The sequence below is a fragment of the Hippoglossus stenolepis genome, chromosome 5 (assembly GCF_022539355.2).
Source record: "Hippoglossus stenolepis isolate QCI-W04-F060 chromosome 5, HSTE1.2, whole genome shotgun sequence".
Taxonomy (NCBI): Eukaryota; Metazoa; Chordata; class Actinopteri; order Pleuronectiformes; family Pleuronectidae; genus Hippoglossus; species Hippoglossus stenolepis.
This window is the reverse complement of record NC_061487.1, coordinates 18,217,396-18,229,353: the sequence shown is the minus strand read 5'-3', so window position 1 is coordinate 18,229,353 and position 11,958 is coordinate 18,217,396.

Sequence of the window (11,958 nt, the reverse complement as noted above, 5' to 3'; positions counted from 1 at the left end):
GTGAGTTCAAGGCACAATACTGCGGACGAATAGAACTCAACAGGGAGTGCAGAAATTACTAAAATTTATTTGTGTGACGCAGCGCTCGTCTGGCCTTTTCTTGGACTTATTTTACTGTTGGGAACAATTAGTTTTAAGTAGCAGTCAGAGCATTGTTGTTAAATAATAGTGACAGATATTTGTGTAAATGAGTCAAGAAATAATTAATCATTTGTGTAAATTTGCTGATACTTACTGGAAAACAAGAGTCGTCCCCATATCAAGACATTTTGTCCATATGGAGAACATTAGGCAGGAGAATGAGGTCAACATTGCTGCATCTGAACAAATTAATATGAAAAAGTGATCTTATTACACTTGGAACAGCCTCATGGAAATGAACAAAAACAAACTTTAAAAAACAGACTCTAAGCTTAACAATGGCACAGTGGCTCTAGATACAGCCATGTCTAGCACTTCGATCCAGACTGAAATAAAAGCTACCGAATGAATTTCCGAAAATTTTTGCAGTCATGTCACCACAAGCAGATCCAAATGGTCTACATATATTTTTAGTTCCCAAACCATTTATACTTATGATTGAATTAGCATGTTTCTTAAGATGATGAACAGCAGAATTCTGTGTCATCTCATGTAAATCAGTTCAGTAGCAGTTCATCTGATTTGCCCAATGTGCTCATGAATAAGATCTGAAGTATTGGACTATTCTGAGTCATCTCCCAAAACAAGTTCTTTCTGTTGAATTTGAAATATTGGTCGAGGGGAATTAAGACATTTTCCAAACTGCAAATTGACTCTGCACAAGAAAAGGCTGTCTGTGTTGAATATCTTTTCAGTGAGGCTGCGCAGGGGTGAGGGTCGGGGATGTGTGCTCAGTCCACTGCTGTGCTCGCTGTTTACATACATACATACTGCGTTGCCAGGTACAGCACCAATATTATTGCTGATGATGACACCTTCCGAGGCCTCATCGCAGACAGTGATGAATGCTCAATACCCGATTCAACCGCATTTAGCAAGTTACAGTGGTTCGTGAGCTCCTCATCTCAACCAGTGCTGCTCAGGAAAACCTTGGATTTGAGCAATGTACCTGCGCTTAAGGACACAGATATTTTAGACATATGCAATTACACTTTATAATGATTTTTTTTTGTATATCTACCTCTATGTGTATAAATAATAAATATGCCTACAATGGTGACTTTATGTTTTTCACAAATAATAGTGATTTGATTAAATAAATAAATATTAATGTTTAACTTCTCACTAACTCAAAAACTAATTTAATGTGAACCTTTACATTGAACTTGTGTAATAAAAGTTACATGGAAATTGTAATATGTATTTGAAATACATAGAGTCATAGGTTTTTATAAATTACCTTGGGGCGTGCATATTTAGTAAGGTTATGTATAACTGCAGAATTGTGCGTCTCTACCGAACCTTTTCATTGGCAGTTGATCTTGACATATGACGCTTGAAAATGAAAAAAACAGAAAGTGTGTTCTGTTTTTGTTCAGGTTCATCACCTTTGACTACAAAAACAAAGCTTTCTTTTTTCCTCAATTCGTTTTTTCTGTGGAATCCTTTAAAACACACACTTTTCTTGAACCCCTATCTACAGTATTTAGTTTTCTTGTGAGTTGAATAATGAACTGTCACCACAGCGCTTGAGGGGGGAAAAAGTGGAGAGGGTGAGAGAGAGACATGACAAGTGAATGCTTTCTCTGACAGATCGCGGGCTTTTGCTCCAACACATAATTCTTTCATTTATATTGGAGGTGTGGACAGTACAATGAGCCTGTGTGAATAAATGTGTTGTCTGTGTGAGTGTGTGTGTGCGTGTGTGTGTGGTTGTGTGTGGGCTTCTTTTACTATATCTGTGGGCTCCAACAACTGGTAATCCACCATTCTTCATGGGGAAAAAAATGATGGACCCCACATGTTTAAATGGCTGTTTGAGGGTTGAGACTTGATTTTAGGTTTAGGGATAGAATTAGTGTGTGTGCATATGTGTATGTGTGTACTGTATCTGTGGTTGTGTGCCTACATGCATGTCCCTGACTATGTGCAGAAAGTGACGATGATCTCACTTCTCCCCCGGAGCAACATGGAGTGACTGGGGGTAAAACTGGGTTCTTGAGGGATACCTCAACAAGTCCTAGCTTGGGGTTGATGGTATCGTTGATATCGTGACATCTGTGGGGTTGAGTGACAGAAGCAAAAACACAAGGAATGGAGCGCCTGAAGAAGAGGGCTTGCTGGTCATGGTAACTGATAGTATAAGTGGCGATCGGAAGTGGAAACAATGTCTTAAAATGAAATATAGCCACAAGCAGCAATTTGTGGGTTCTAACCTTTTTTTTGCGCTCAACAGGAGGAAGCAGCTCAGTTGTACAAAATTAGAGCCACAGGCAGCAACAAGTGGATTTCAGGCTCGACAAAAGTGGAGCCAAGTCACTTCGGTTGATTTGAGTTAATCTGGAGAAGGAATGAGACCAATGAGTCAGTAAAGATGTGATCATGAGAGATGTTTCTTTGTCGTCATCATGAGGTACAGACTTATTTATCTACTATACAGTGAATGAGTTGAGGAGCTCAGTGATAAAGCAAAATCCAATTCAGTTGTATTTAACAATATATGTCCAAAAAGAAAAAAAAATAACTGGCAGAAGTTGTGAGAGGCTAACGCAAAAAGAGAGATAGAGTAATTCAATGGAAAGTGCTGTTCTGACACGGAGATGTTTCTTTGTCCTGTTTCAGATACAGTAAGTCCTACAATTGATTCACAGGTGAGTATAACTAGTACTTTTTATATTTAGATATTTAGGACATTCATCCTTTAGTTGATAGGATAGAGTTAAGTGTGAAAGGGGGGAAGACGTGCAGCAAATGACCAGGTTGGAACCAAACCTGAGGTCGCTGCAGGAGCACAATCGAGTGCCTGTTCAACCAGGTGATCTATTGGGCACCCCATACAAATCGTGTGTTAAGCACATTGGTGTATTTATTATATAAGTGAGGACACAGTGCTGGGTGTCCCCTGCTTTGACACTTGTAATGGGCTTGCCTGACACTTGTTACTGGTTTGATCCTCATAGCGACAAGCATAGTCAGCAGGCATCAAAGGGGGAGAAAGTAGGAAAGAAATTCTACAACCATGTGACCACACACTGGCTGCCTCCTCGCTCCAGGCTCATTTTGATGTTTAGGATCTGTATTTGCGTTGCATATACATTACATGCATTGACAGACTGGTGTTTACGCTGTTGAGCTTTTTTCAACATTAAACAATGCGTAACGTAAGCAAAGCAAAGCAATGGGACCACAATGCTGAATCTCTGTGCAGGACGTCCCACTCAAAGTGAGAAAGCAGCATTTCCCATAATTTGTAAGTGGTCTTTTCGACAACGTGACAAATCAAATTTTCCTCAACTCTAACCCCTGCCATTTTCAAATTGTTTTAATTGGCTGCTTCCATGTTCCAAGAGCATTGTTTATCCCATTCCCTCAAGAATACTGAATTTGGTGTTGATAGGGTTGTAACTCAAATTGTGCAAATTGGCTAAACAACTCCATCTTGGCAGTCTTTCAAAGTTGAAGACACTTTATTTGTGGAGCATCTTGAGCTCGACTTGTGTATCAAATTTTTCGAAATTGCCTTCTTGGGCACTTTTCACAGAGCCACCATCAGTCCAACTGGACCATATTTCCTAGAGAAGCATCTGCACATCATTTCCAGTTACTGGGCCACGTTTCACGTTTCGAGCATATTCCAGCTCGAAGCAAATTGAGCCTTGCATAAGAGACGAATAATAATAACAAACAGACACAAGCAGGATTCTACCCCTTCAGGATAACAACTCTAAATATTACCAATAACAATAAATAAACATCAAGATATTCATAGATATTCAAATTCCTTAGAACTTAAAAGTAACAGTTTCAATTTAAATTATTAAACACATTGATAAAAAAGGATGTCAAAGGTGTGGTTTACAGTGACAAAATGTGTAAACAATAGTATATTGTAAAGGTCTGCTTGTCTACCTTTATCATACTGTAAAACTACGAATAAATATTAAACATTTTATAATATGGCCTTCATGATTTTTAAGGATGTGGGTATCTGTGTCCATACTGTAAACATGTGTAAAATGAGAATCTAAAAGCACTGTAAGAAAACCATACAATTCCCTTATTATGAAACGGACAATTGCAAACTTTGACTATTTGGAGAAAAGGTGACCAGATACTCATGAAATCAATCACTCTGGTACTTTTTCTTTTTTGCATTCATACTAAATGAATTATGACCCACAGGCAAATTCAGACATGCAGTACTATGTATGTACTGCAATGACATTTTAAGTGGCTAAACATCTGAGTTGATGATTTACAGCAGCGTTTGAAACAGTGAAGCCTGATATTTTTGAGTCCCTTACATTAAGTGACTCAGCCGGAGAGATTTACAAGGCACAGGCTAAATTACATTACAATTTCATTCTAATATCTAAAAAGGAGAATAATATGTGTCCAGGCTGTTATTATATTCCTCTTCAAATGTACTAGTCCTTGAGCCCAGAGTTACATTTAGCCTGCTAGAACACAGCTCACATTGTTGTATTACTCAGTGTGGTCATCTTGCAGTTCGTAAAATCAAAGCTGCATAAACACTGTAATTTTGAGACGTATAATTTACCTGTTTAAGTTTATAGCCAAAGGTTCACCCTTGGTGTAAAACTATGCATGAGTTAACTTTGTGCTCCGAGTAACGCGGTGGAAGTATTTTGAACATTGTTGCAGTTTTATGAGGGTGAGGGCCGGGCTGGAGGGGTCAACTACGTATACTACGAGGATAAAACATGGGTTGGGCTTCCTTTTAAAAATATGCAGCAAACAAGGCCATTGCATAAACACTGGATTTACACTCATGTGTGGCTGAATAATAACCTCATAAAACTAAATTTAACATGTAAATAAATACAACTTGTTTGGTTTCTTTCAAATTCTGACACTCACACATACCTAGAGGCATCTAGAGATCTTGACCCCTGCTCAAGTATCTCTGTATTTCTGCAGGATTTCAGTGAAGCAGAAGTGAGAGCTCTCGCCTGTTTACTACAGAACCTAATTGACAGTTATGGAAGATCTATAAACAGAAGTTGTTTGTCAAATGTTGGATATTTAGACACTTTTGTGGAGACCTTCACTTTTATATAAGTTGTGCTGAGGTGATAGAACTAAATACAGTTTGTACAGTGAAGGACGAATATAACTTTAGAAAATCCTTGTTTTCTAAGTCACACTTTAACAAAGAATGCAAGAAGAGCAGAGGCCAACACTGTGAGATCTTTTTCAATTACTTTAAAACTTGAACACAATTTCCTTAAAATAAGATTAGGCTTTAAATATTGAAAAGATTAGTGTGTCCTAATCCCTGATATGTTTATTTCAATTCAATACGTTAGGTTATCTCAAGGCACTTTACATAGAAGGTTGAGACCTTAAAGATTATAGAGAAACCCAACAGTTCCCATAATGAGCAGCACTTTGGCAACTGTGGAGAGAAAAAAGTCCCTCATTAACTGGAAGAAACCTCCAGCAGAACCAGACTCAGTGTGGTCGGCCATCCGCCTCAACCGGTTGGGGTGAGCGGAGAAAAATGGGGGAGGAGAGGAGAGGTGGTTGGAAAAGGGGGGAGAGAAGAGAGATATATACAGGGGAGGGGGAGGAGAGGGGGATGAAATACAAATAATGTATTCAATATTGACCTGATTGCCCATGAATCGCTGCACAATCAGTGATCTAGGTCAGAGATCCACACCCCTCACTAAACCACTCGTCTGTCACCGGCAAACATTAGACTGCTTGCGTGTCCGGTCATGAAACTGTTCCTTCCCCTCAGGTCCCTGTTCTTTGTGACCCCCAGTATCACTCTTGTCTGTCAATCACCCATGCGGCGAGGAGAGGAGTGTTAAAAAGAAAAAAAACATAGTATCAATACTGTCGCTCAGCAATCATTGTGCAAGGTGTTCTCCAAACATTCACACTGACAGGATAAACAGGCTGAATGAGCTCGCCTCCTCTGGACGGTAAGCATTAAATACTACAGATGAAATGAAGAAGGAGAGTGGGTGAGGATGTGAACACCAAGCAGGTCCTATTACCAAGGCCTAATGATAGGTGCAGAGAGAGAGAGGCGGAGTATCACTGTCACTATGACTGAATTTATCTCAAATATATTATGTTCATATACATCTGATAACACTGGTTGTGCTCAGGATGTGATGAAATGTTGACTGGGATATATTTATAATACACTGAGTCACTCGTTTGAGTAAATATTCAAGATGGATGGATGAGGAAAGGATGACTTTGGTCTGGGTGGAATAAATCACCCACAAAAGAAGGGAGAAGAATTAATCAAAAATAATCAAGCATGAGTAAAAATTAATTTGAAATAAAATAGGTTTGCATCAATGTAGAAAGACAGTAGTGACAGAAATAGTGCTTTAAACAGGAAGTTCTCCAATTTTAAACGCTGAAAGGTAATTGGACACTTGGCGACTAAGTGTTACGTGGGCAGCTGTGTGTCGTATCGTGACCAGAACCACAGAGGATTCACCACGAGATGCTGGTGAACCTCAAAAACAGAACTCTAACCCCTGCCATTTTCAAATTGTATTAATTGGCTGCTTCCATGTTCCAAGAGCATTGTGTATCCCATTCCCTCAAGAATACTGAATTTGGTGTTGATAGGGTTGTAACTCAAATTATGCAAATTGGCTAAACAACTCCATCTTGCTAGTCTTTCAAAGTCGAAGACACTTTCTTTGTGGAGCATCTTGAGCTCGACTTGTGTATCAAATTTTTCGAAATTGCCTTCTTGGGCACTTTTCACAGAGCCACCATCAGTCCAACTGGACCATATTTCCTAGAGAAGCATCTGCACATCATTTCCAGAACCACAGAGGATTCACCACGAGATGCTGGTGAACCTCAAAAACAGAACGGTCCAGGAGCACGGAATGAAACTGATGGAAATATGAGAACCGAAAGAGGAAAGAAAGAAAAAAGAGGAAAAAAGCAGCAGCTGTCCAGCACCTCACCTATCCAACTTGGTGCTTCGACGACGCCTTGGAGGTATATGGCTGCCAGTGGTTTTTATTGATGATTGCACTGCTGATAGAATGAATGAAGAAATTAATGCATATCAATAAATAAGTGCTCAGATTCAGTCGAATGCATCAAAATTAATTTCCTCTGGCCTCAGTTGGACTGAGCAGCATTACAACAGGTGTACCAGGCGAAAGGCAGACGGAGCTGCAGTGAAGCTCTATGAGAGCATCACCAGATACGATGTCAAGTGTCTGCAGGGGAGCATCATATTATTAAATATGATGCTTCCTGCTTCATATTTATCTGTTCAATCACTTTTAAATCCCTTAGACTATGGCACTATGGCCCATATCTTACACCTGACACAAGTTTTATATGCATTTTCGACCGTAGTGCGGATGTTGTTTAAATAGAAAATGGGCTTGTGCCTGTCTGAGCGACCATTGATCTTCTTGAGGTCTAACAATGAGGTATGGCCAAGTGTTGGCTCACGGATCTTGAAGAAGAGGAGAGCGACTTCCCTTTTGACTAAAAACAACCTCATCTGAAGTCAGTAACACAGTTTTTCACAGTTATTTTAAGGGTTCATTATCAAGATAGTTATATGCTCCTACATAGGGAGGTGCCTATGTGCGCTTGCTTCATGCAAAGATGATCTGCTTGCGTGCAAAGAAGTCTTCTTCTGACTACCTGGTAAATCCATTCTGATAATAGCAACCCACAAAGGTGCAAGCACATGGCTTTTTTAAAGGAACGGGAGATAGCTGTCTGATTGGTTTACTGCATGTTTCACCCCCCCCAAAAAAACACACCCCTGACTAATAAAGAAACTTTTCTTTCCAACATAAAACTAACAAAAGTGTATTTGGACGCACCCTAAATCAGCTTTCACTATGCTCTTTAGACTCTGCATTAAGCCCATTAAAATCGAGCCCCATGTATTTAAAGGCCTGTCTCCCACACAGTTCTTCAAAATGCATATATAAAACTCAAATAAAAGCTCAGGCTTGGCACGTTAGTGTGATACGCATTGTTATGTTTAAAATCCAATGTGCTGAAGCTCGGAGACTAAAGAACAAACACTTCCAGCCTCGATTGTATGAATCCACCACATAAGAGTTAAAAACTGTGGGCAAACACTGACACCTTCAAAGAATCATTTGCACTGGAGGGAACAGACATGACTCATTCACACCTGCTCTTGCACAATATTACTTCAGTGATTTATGTTCTAATCACTCACACAACTCCTCTAATCCACCCATGAACAATAGTTGATTTATCAGTCGGCCTAAAACAGCCATCGGTGAAATGAATAATTTCTATTGACTGGTCATTCTTTCCATCCTTCCTGTTTCTCTGCTAAACATAGTTTTTCCACAGGCCCCACTCACTCACCATTTCTTCCCTGAATCACTCAGCCCCAAATCACACAGCGTATCATCCTTCGGGAGCATTCATACGCTGACACACTCTTCCGATCTCGAGACCCATGGTCTCATTCCTTGAGACTAATTCTTCCCAGCGAGCCTCTTCTTCACCCACGTTCCCGTCTGCCCTAAACTCTCCAGTGATGTATGTCCCGTCCACTGTCGAGGTCTTGTTTTCTTGAGTTTGATCTACCTCCTCTTGGGAAGTGACTACTTTTCCAGGTCTGGGGCAGCGATGGCCTCGAGCTAATGTAGCCATTTGCAAGTTGGATGGCATATGTCCTGGCTGAGCATGTTATAAACAGCAGTTTTTCTCATCATTTGTCTCCAGAATATGGCTTTCATCTCAGCTGCAGAAGCATTCCTTCCAACGTGGACAGAACCCTGCGCCTGTGTGAATATACCGTACGTATTTGTGTTTGCATAAGTAAAAGTCTGCATTAATACAAGGCTACAAATCTTTCTGAGTGTGTTTTGATGCCAGATTTATCTTTATCCAATCTATGTCATACGAGCAAACCAGAGGGAGGCCCAGACCGTCAATCATTCACAGCAAGAGACCACGGCGTGAGAGAGGGAGCGATGAGACTTAATCCGCTGAACTGTTTCACAGTTTATGTCCTGTCCCCTGTTACCCCACCTGAAACGCATCCATTACTTCTCCTACCTACGCCCATTTGCTACATACTGGCAACAAATCTATGATATCATTTTCATAAGCCACAAATCACATCGTGCTGTTACACTATTCAACACAGGCTCCAAGCGTTATTTATGTTTATCACACCAATCAGGTGAGAGAGTCTGTTTTTGCAAAATGGAAAGAGGAAAAAAAAAAAGGCTTAGTAAATGACAGGGAGCCTTTGCGCATCGTGGTAATGGGAAATTCTGTATCTGGACCCAAACAGTGTGTGTAGAGAAGCTGTCAAAACCTGAGGAGCTCGGAGGACGATTCATTTGCTGCTAGGAGATCCAGCTGAACAGCAACAGGGAAAATTCCCAACTGAAATCTCCCGCAGCCTCCTACGACAGAAATTAGCATCTGAAAAGGGGAAACATTGTAACTTGACTGTGCGTAAAGCCGTTAAAAAGTAACAGTCGAGTTTTACTGCAGAGAACTAATAGCCTGGGTGGGATAATAAATCTGATGGATTTGGTGAGAGAGGAGAAGGATCTCGCGTTCGAGACGGAGCACGGCTAAGCCTCTGGGAGAGCGAAGAAACAGGCTCAAAAGTGTCCTTACTGCCTCTGACGTTTTTAACCTCTTTTGTGGCTTCGAAACCTCATGTCTTTGGCCTCCAGTCACTCTCTATTTATGCAAGAAAATAAAGAAGAGAACACTGCCCCTCCTAAATCTGTAAACTGCAATTAAGCTAAATTCCAAGTTTATTTCCAAATGCCGTCCTTGCTCCAGACCATGTGAGAGACTTCAGTCTAAAATTATCACACTTTTGGTCAGAAGGCCAAGACGAGGCCAGCACTAGGACTGTCTTCTCACAGGCCACAGGATCACAACGATGCTGTGGATGGCTGAGACCATTGTGTTAATCATCCGAGTGGCCATAATTCAGAAATGTCTCATTCAAAACTTATTTTTACCAACTTTAAAATGAGGCACTGTCGTATATGTGAGTAAGAGAGCATGAGAAAATATGGCCAGAGTGGATGCACATGTATCGGCTGTCACAGGAATCAAAATACTGTATGATGGGGTTAGGGTTAGGGTTATTCTTTGAGAAGCACAAAAAGATGAAGGATAAAAAAAAAAAAACTGAAGAAGTGAGACGTAGAGGAAACTTCAAAACATCTTGTTTTAATGAAATGAGTTATGTCTATTGTTTCATAAAGGGCCCGTGCAGCCAGTCAGTTTAACTGGAGGCATCATGTCGGTTTAAACGTTTTACATTTAACCAAAGGTCTGACGTCTGGAGGCAAACAAAACGCAGCCCACGCACCCCAGCACATCTCTCTCTCTCTCTCCATCATGTGTTTATACGTCTGTGGAGTAAGTGACAAGGCTGTAATCGGAAGTCTACAACCGTGTCATTTGGAAGGCTGTTGTCTTTTCCTGGGAGCGTGGTGGTCAGCGGAGATCAGGGAGGGGCAAAGTGTCAACCCTGCATTATCCCCTATTGGCTGTGGTCAGGGATGGGCGTCAACGTGTGGGAGAGGTAGACACAAGATACCGGCACATTTTCACTGAAGCGAGTTTTTTTTTATATATCAAATACTGAGGAATGTCATAACCTGAGAATGCAATGCAAAATAAAAAAAAAACATAAGCCAAACCCTTCCCTGTGAGGGCCTGTGTCACATGTTCCTCTGATTGCCGGAGCATTTACTCCTTCTTTGCCAGTCTGCAGTTTTATAAACTTAAAAGGATCAAAGCAGGTGTGTTGTACTTAAACTGTTGATGGTGCATGTGCCAGTCTGCCTTTGTTTGAAAAGAAGTACCACCTATAAACAAACAAGAGAATGGATTATGGTAAATATGGTTCATAAAATGTCAATCAGTGGTCTGGGGAAACGAACCAGGGTATTTCTGAGGTTATTTTGAGAACTCTATATTTTTGTTTTCCTTCATGATTGCCTTTGATATCGGAGCAGTTTTCCACTTTCAGTTGGAAATAAAAAATAACAACGAGGGAGTATAATTAAGAATTCCTCCATAGTGCTTTTATTACAGTTTTATTTATTTCATCTCAATGTTTACTGTTTATTCTCCATAAAACTATGAGAGGTTTACCACCACAGTCCTTCGTTCACCTCCTGGAAAGAATTAAACGGCTTGGAGTGATATACATATCTCATTGTGTTCGTCTAGTCCTGGTAACGTGGTTATAAGACGGGGAAATTGCTTTGTAAAGAGGTCTCAATGGAAATGATGCACCTTTGTCATCCGTTTGCAGCTTATGAAATACGCACATGATACACAGACTGAAGCGAAATTCAAACAATGAGTCTGAGGTGGCAACACATAATAAAGAAGAAAATACTTGTAATTAATATATGAAGCCTCTGAGAATTGATTACCACTGGACAAATTCGGATTTAATGGGTACATTTGGAAATGATATATTGTTAGAATGAATAAACGTGATAAATTGGCCATGGAGTACTGACGTTTTTAACATTGCAGTGGGAATATGTGGCGATGGTTGTAACTCATTAACGACTCTCTCACTTTCTTCCATAACCAGATTTGACATTATCATTTACACATGCGAACAAAAAGAAAAGGACAAATCAAGAGCTGCTTAAATTCTTTATTGTGTGTAAACGACATCATCATAAATGTAATCCATTTATATCTTTATAAGCTCAAGATATATTCATTTTCAAGCTCATCTGAAGACTTCTCTGAAAACTGCTTCGGAGCAGAGAGAGTCAGATGCCCCAAAAGTGC